The sequence below is a fragment of the Parasteatoda tepidariorum genome, chromosome 1 (genome assembly GCF_982258835.1).
Source record: "Parasteatoda tepidariorum strain Cologne lab strain chromosome 1, Ptep-v5.0, whole genome shotgun sequence".
Taxonomy (NCBI): domain Eukaryota; kingdom Metazoa; phylum Arthropoda; class Arachnida; order Araneae; family Theridiidae; genus Parasteatoda; species Parasteatoda tepidariorum.
The window spans coordinates 131627907-131636381 of record NC_141755.1 but is presented as its reverse complement, the minus strand read 5'-3'; positions in this window follow the sequence as shown (position 1 = coordinate 131636381).

The window sequence follows — 8475 nt, the reverse complement described above, 5'->3', positions numbered from 1 at the left end:
CTCGAAGTTTCTAGGCAATAGACAATTTTTAAGCTGATTTCTGCCTAAAAAACAAAAAAATTATTTTAATGTCCTCTGAAAAGAAAAGTTGAATCGATTTATAAATTATTTATGATTTTCTAAGTTTTCAGAATTTAAATACATGAACTTTTTATCTGATATTGTTTAGATTATGCTGTTTTTGCTAAATTTATTCGAGGATTTCATACTAAAATCAAATTAACATAACTTATTACAGCTATATACAAAATTTTAGGGATAATCATTTTTACAGCTTTTACCCCTTGGGGACGGGTGATTCATGAAAGTATTCATACAAAATCAGAATCAGGATGTAAATAAATAAAAAACGGTAGCTTAAATGCAGGCGTTGCTAATTTCACAGACTTTCTTTGCCTTGAATTTAATTATTGTTAGTTTAATCATACATATAATCAATCCCAGAAAGCATGTAACCTTACGACAATCTTGAGTTTTAACTTTACTTTCATTGTTACGAAAAGGTTTCCGGTAAAAACCTTTTTTCAATGACGTAAAAATATTGCAATTTCTAACATTTCCTCCTTAAAGGAAAACTAAATGATTTTTAAATCTTTTTTTAAAAATATTGTTATTTAGGTTAAAAAACAAGCAAATTGTAAACCTTATTTTTTGCATTTTTGTTTGCTGTCATGATTAGATTAGCAGAAATATTAAGCAAAAAACCTTTTTCAAAGGAAACGAAATAAAGCAAATATTAACCTTTTCAGCGAAAATATTAATAAATAATAAGAAAATATTTTGCAAAGGGCCTCATTTAAAGGAAAGCAAATAAACGAGACCATGATTTTGGAATGTTTTTTTAACGTCTGCGAAAGTACAATACGAAGACTTTCTTTGAAAGGTTTCTCGACACAAGTATAAGTAATAGTTCTTTTTTAGAAACTTTTCATTCGAACAATCTCATTAAAATAATAAATAAAATTTGAATCTGGAGTTTAAAATTGACTCTTCAATATTTTGTTACATATTTTTTTTCCTTCTCGAATTTGGCTTTAGGGGTCCTATACGTTGCGGATACTTTATAATGTGGGGCCTTCTCTCGTTCACTTTACCTTATTGCAAACCTAATTATGGCATAGCAATAAAATATTCGCGCGAAGAGAATTTTATTTAAAATATTTATGTGCAGAAAAAATTCGCCCAACAGTTTATTGTGAGCAAGAGGGTCATCGATATTAAGACTCCACGATTTATGACTAACGAGGAGTGGTGGAGAAAATAAAATCAGCATTGTGCACCTACCGCCTTTATTTCCCTGACAAGCTGGTACCCGCTCTACAGCAGGGTGGATTCAAAACCTAGACCCACAGTTTTTTTCATCATATCTTTGGAGTGAATTTAAGAACATTTTGTTCACAGAACTCGATGTATAGTGTACAAAATAAAAGCCAGACCACCCTGAATAGATTTTGATCTAATGATTGAATTTTCACGTTTTATAAATCAATCTTAATATACCAAACAATCGTACAAAAGGGAATTTTTTTTACACTATTTAGGGGGCACATAAAGAACCAAAATAGATTTTGTTAATTAACCGGAAGGAAGTTTTTTAAGCTATATATTCGTGGAAGCAACGTGTGAGTCGTGGTGTGGTTGTTAGCGCCATGGGTAACGAAGTTTGTTGAATCGGTGATCAGGGGTTCGGTCCTGGTCACGAAATAATTTTAAATTTTTTTTTCTATTTACTTTATTTTACTTTTTAAAATTTATTTTTCGAAATTTCAACGTGAATAAAGTGTTATATATATAAAAATAATTATTTTTCTTTGGGAAAGAGAGAATAATAGCTTAAAAACGGATAAATTTCGACTCCGGAGTTACGCACACGACTCACTACGTAACTCCCTTTAATATTAACTTATAATTTTCAAACTCTGCCAGAAATTAGAGTTTTATATACCAAACAATCATAATAAAGGAAATTTTTCTACACTAATTAGGGGGCACATAGTGGGCCAAAATAGATTTTGTTAATTAATGGGAAAGAAGTTCTTTAAGCTATATCTTCGTGGGAGCAACGTGTCAGTCGTGGTGTAGTTGTCAGCGCCATGGGTAAAGAAGTTTGTTGAATCGGTGATCAGGGGTTCGGTCCTGGTCACGGATTAATTTTTAATTTTTTTTTCTATTTACTTTATTTTACTTTTTAAAATTTATTTTTCGAAATTTCAACGTGAATAAAGTGTTATATATATAAAAATAATTATTTTTCTTTGAGAAAGAGGGAATAATAGCTGAAAAACGGATAAATTTCGACTCCGGAGTTACGCACACAACTCACTACGTAACTCCCTTTAATATTAACTTATAATTTTCAAACTCTGCCAGAAATTAGAGTTTTATATACCAAACATTCGAAATAAAGGAAATTTTTATACACTAAATAGGGGGCACATAGTGGGCCAAAATAGATTTTGATAATTAATGGGAAAGAAGTTCTTTAAGCTATATATTCGTGGGAGCAACGTGTGAGTCGTGGTGTAGTTGTCAGCGCCATGGGTAAAGAAGTTTCTTGAATCGGTGATCAGGGGTTCGGTCCTGGTCACGGATTAATTTTTAATTTTTTTTTCTATTTACTTTATTTTACTTTTTAAAATTTATTTTTCGAAATTTCAACGTGAATGAAGAGTTATATATATAAAAATAATTATTTTTCTTAGGGAAAGAGGGAATAATAGCTGAAAAACGGATAAATTTCGACTCCGGAGTTACGCACACAACTCATTACGTAACTCCCTTTAATATTAACTTATAATTTTCAAACTCTGCCAGAAATTAGAGTTTTATATACCAAACAATCATAATAAAGGAAATTTTTATACACTAATTAGGGGGCGCATAGTGGGCCAAAATAGATTTTGTTAATTAACGCGAAGGAAGTTCTTTAAGCTATATATTCGTGGAAGCAGCGTGTGAGTCGTGGTGTGGTTGTTTGCGCCATGGGTAAAGAAGTTTGTTGAATCAGTGATCAGGGGTTCGTTCCTGGTCACGGATTAATTTTTAATTTTTTTTCCTATTTACTTTATTTTACTTTTTAAAATTTATTTTTCGAAATTTCAACGTGAATAAAGTGTTATACATATAAAAAGAATTATTTTTCTTTGGGAAAGAGGGAATAATAGCTGAAAAACGGATAAATTTCGACTCCGGAGTTACGCACACAACTCACTACGTAACTCCCTTTAATATTAACTTATAATTTTCAAACTCTGCCAGAAATTAGAGTTTTATATACCAAACAATCATAATAAAGGAAATTTTTATACACTTATTAGGGGGCACATAGTGGGCCAAAATAGATTTTGTTAATTTACGGGAAGGAAGTTATTTAAGCTATATATTCGTGGAAGTAACGTGTGAGTCGTGGTGTGGTTGTTAGCGCCATGGGTAAAGAAGTTTGTGGAATCGGTGATCAGGGGTTCGGTCCTGGTCACGGATTAATTTTTAATTTTTTTTTCTATTTACTTTATTTTACTTTTTAAAATTTATTTTTCGAAATTTCAACCTAAATGAAGAGTTATATATATAAAAATAATTATTTTTCTTTGGGAATGAGGGAATAATAGCTGAAAAACGGATAAATTTCAACTCCGGAGTTACGCACACAACTCACTACGTAACTCCCTTTAATATTAACTTATAATTTTCAAACTCTGCCAGAAATTAGAGTTTTATATACCAAACAATCATAATAAAGGAAATTTTTATACACTAATTAGGGGGCACATAGTGGGCCAAAATAGATTTTGTTAATTAACGCGAAAGAAGTTCTTTAAGCTATATATTCGTGGAAGCAACGTGTGGGTCGTGGTGTGGTTGTTAGCGCCATGGGTAAAGAAGTTTGTTGAATCGGTGATCAGGGGTTCGTTCCTGGTCACGGAGTAATTTTTAATTTTTTTTCCTATTTACTTTATTTTACTTTTTAAAATTTATTTTTCGAAATTTCAACGTGAATAAAGTGTTATATATATAAAAATAATTATTTTTCTTTGGGAAAGAGGGAATAATAGCTGAAAAACGGATAAATTTTGACTCCGGATTTACGCACACGACTCACTACGTAACTCCCTTTAATATTAACTTATAATTTTCAAACTCAGCCAGAAATTAGAGTTTTATATACCAAACAATTATAATAAAGGAAATTTTTATACACTAATTAGGGGGCACATAGTGGGCCAAAATAGATTTTGTTAATTAACTGGAAGGAAGTTCTTCAAGCTATATATTCGTGGAAGCGACGTGTGAGCCGTGGTGTGGTTGTTAGCGCCATGGATAAAGAAGCTTGTAGAATCGGTGATCAGGGGTTCGGTCCTGGTCACGGATTAATTTAAAATTTTTTTTTCTATTTACTTTATTTTACTTTGTAAAATTTATTTTTCGAAATTTCAACGTGAATAAAGTGTTATATATATAAAAATAATTATTTTTCTTTGGGAAAGAGGGAATAATAGCTGAAAGATGTGCTTGTTTCTGCACTCTTTAGGCAGATTCTGTATGCTTGTCGCTGTCCACGTTAGACAGCCTTCGTATGCTGACAGTTGCCCTTGTTAGATAGCTTCTGATGTTAATTTCTTCTCACGTGAGAGAGCTTCCGTATGCTTGGGACTAGCAATTTGCTGCTTCCTCTAACTTAACACTACCAGTAGCTCTTGGCTGTCTGACTTATAACAAGTTTTATAAGTAATTTCCCGCGATTTTTCATGGAAACCATACGAGACCCACGGTCCCTAATTTTAAACTGTGCCACATTGTGGGCTCTGTAATTTGTCTATAACAATTTCCCTCGGTTTTGTAACATATTGTCTTATAATCTTTTACCTGACCGAGTTTGAATTTTGTAGATTTATATTAAAGGGAGATATAAATCCATGCATACATTATATTAGCAATTAATTCTCCATTTTAATGCTATTATACGCACTTAAAAATATATACTTACAGTCCTTGGCACTGTAAGATTCGATGTAAAATCTTAAATATTAGGTGATACTCTACAGCTTTAGTGTTTTTACACGGCTGAAACCAGCTTACACTTATTTATGTTCCTTTATTAATTGGTTAACATTGTAATGCATTACGTTAAAAGTAAATACAAATGGGAAGCATGTAAAAAATTTTCTCTGTAAAAACTCATTACATTTATGTTTAAATATAGGAGTATTGCCTATAAACTCGAGCAAAACATGCAATTATTAAAACACTACAGTGCGTCTAATAATTTGGTATCATTATTATAATATACTAGCTGTACCCTGCATGCGTTGCAACGCTTTCAGTTTGAATTTTTATTTTTGTATTTAAGTGTGTAAACGAGATTTGCGATTATGATTTGAAATGAGAATTTTATTTAATGGTGAAGAAACCAGTGATAGTCTCAACAGTTAATTCTCTAGGATATCGTTAGTGCATTTTCAAACAGTCATGTATGGTGATGCACACGGACCATGAAACATATTTTGGATGATGATCTGAAAAAAGTCTGGATCAATGGCGACATCAGTTTATTTCTGCTGATATGAGCTGACCAATTTGTGATGGTGTGATTTTTTCAATAGGCCAAATCATGTGGCAATTCTCTTTTTTCCCCATTCAATAGAATGCATCAAACACCGTGTCTCTCCAAAAACATGACGCTTCGCAACAAAACCAAGTATAGAGCTTTATATTTATTTTAACTCATATGCGGTAATGCATCATAAAGATCCGATTCTGTTTGCCTAGGTTACAAAAGCTCTTTAATTTAAGCTCTAGCAGGATTGCATGCGAATGTAGTAAATAACTCTATCTGCCCATATGCGCACCGATACTTGTAGTACCGACTGTACACACATCTGTAACAGTATCCGAAATCGGAAGTCATCAGTTGCAAGTTTGTTGATTATAGAAATTAAAAATTATTGAGGAATTTTTCTTCAAATGTTTGGCGTGTTCTGTTCCTGAAAGATTTACTAATATTCTGGAGATTTTTTTCAAGTTCTTCGGCCTTTTCCTTAGGGAAATTTTGTTTCTTATTTGCTGCTAAAAAATGGCGTCTGATTCAGTCAATGATTTTGATGGAACTAAATGAAAACGTGATAAATTAATGTCTGATATTTACAGGCTCCCGCTAGAAAACAATAATTCGGAAAACAACAATAAAAAATTATCCAAGTTACTTGAAATAGTGCCATTTGTGCTGATTCTTAATTAATTTAAATCGTTTTCTTGGTAAGTTTTTTTTAATTTTGAAAGAATAAGTTCAACTAGAATTCAGCTATTCTGTTTTTAGCTACATATTCAAATTCATATCAAATATAAAATTTTGCTGTGTAGTATGTTATCTAAAAGTAATGAAGGGATAAACAATGTATCTATTATTTGAGAATAAAGTTTTCAAACAAGGAACTTATCATTTTGGAATTCTCCGGGAATCATAAATCAGGTAAGTGCAATGATTTTTACAATAAAAAATTTGCTTGTAAATATTTTTTTTTCATTTGATGATGGTTCTCTACAGAATGTTTTTTTACGTCTGATTAAGAACTATAAGAATAATAAAAAAAGAAACAATATGAAAGTTTTTATTTCAATGTTAAGAATTCTTAAAATCGTTTTTTTTATCCTAAGAATTCTTTATTTTCCGTTTTTTAGTTTATAATTTTTTGATAAAAATTGTTCTCAAAATACTTTTGAAAAATTAAATGGTATAACATTATGTGTTTATGTATACTTCTTGTATATTCCAATGTTTGAAATAATATGATTCAGAAAAGTATGGAATAAAAATTCGGTACTTACGCATTAACGCCATCGCCGCTACAGATTTGGCGGTTTTTAAGTGCCGCAAATCTACACTTAAAATTTTTGCGACAATTCATAAAATAAAACACTTTATTTAAAATCAAAATAGTTAATCGGATTTCGGTGGAAAATGAGCCGATATAGAGTTTAGCATAGATTCAAAACAATCATATCGCCATATGAACTCTGATGAATAAGATTCCAAATGAAATAACATTTCCAAAACGTACGTTTACCAAGATAAAGTTTTATGTTGTAGGAATTGGTACATTTTCGTTTTTTCGATAAAATATTTCCCTCCTGAAAAAATAAAATTGCATCTTGTTTTGTTTTTGGCAAATCCCAAAGACGAATATTCGTAGCACTAAAAATGGCGACAAAAAAGAATTATTTTTTTTTTTGTTTTTTTTTTGTTTCGTCAGCATTCTTTATTTTACGTTTCTTAGTTTCTAAATAATGATTTTTATTGAAACTTGAAATTTTTTGATAAAAATTGTTGTCAAAAAACGTTGTTTACAAAATTAAATTTCATAAAATTATGAGGCTTATGTATACTTTTTGTTCATTTTAATTTTTGAACTAATATGATTCTTAAAACTATAGAATGTAAAGTTTAAATGGGCCTTTCATGTTATATCATTAAATTTAGTTATACTATTTCTCGGGCATTAGGTTTTAACTCTTATAAGAATATACATATTTTTTTCTGTTAATGTACAAATATTTTTCCGATGTGTGTTGGATGTTCCTTCTCTAATAAAAAGAGATACCATTTTGTTTTCGGTTGTACAAGAAAGAAGATCAAGCATTTTTCTTTTTTAAATTTAATAAGCCACATTAATGAAGGAACGTTGCAATGCTACACGCTACATTAACGACGTCTCCAGAGTAACTGAATGACGGTTCATATAGAAATTGCAGGTATGCGTCTCATACAACAACGCCCCCTATAGTTCGTTGCGATCGCGAATACTAAATCCGTGATACGACCAATAATTACGAAATCTATTCTCGTTGATTTTACGTGCTTGTGCTCACCTGACATAAATAACCGAATTATAATTAAATATTAAAGCATATGTAATTTACTTTTCTAAAAGAATAAAGCTATAAGATAGAAAATATCACTGTTTTTATCTTCAAGATATTTGAAAATTGAATCGTTTGTAGCAAAATTTAAAACAATGGCTAGCTTTTAACCAATCAGAAAATTCCATTTCGATTTTCGCTGATACCGCTTGGAACGGCTTTTCGCAGAATGTTCTAACGTCGACAGTAGGGCTCGAAAAACCACTCGTCCGCCCGTCCTCCACGGTCAAAAATTCCCAGCGGACAACAAACTTCTCGAATCCGACGTCCGCACAGACGGCCATTTTCCCGTTAATGTTTGTGATACATTTTCAATTTTTGTTATCTTACAATCTTTTTTGAAGGAGTAGATAAAAATTTTTTTCTCAAGAATGGGTGTCATTAAAATTTAAGATACATAACATCGTTAAACACCAGAAAACTTCAGCCCTCCGAGACCAAGCTATTTATAAAGACCTAATGCATCAAAATGACCCACAATAGAGCAACATATTGCGCATGGTGGAATTGATAAACAAGAAGTGTTAAACGCAATTATGAAAATCTACCTAAATGGAAAAC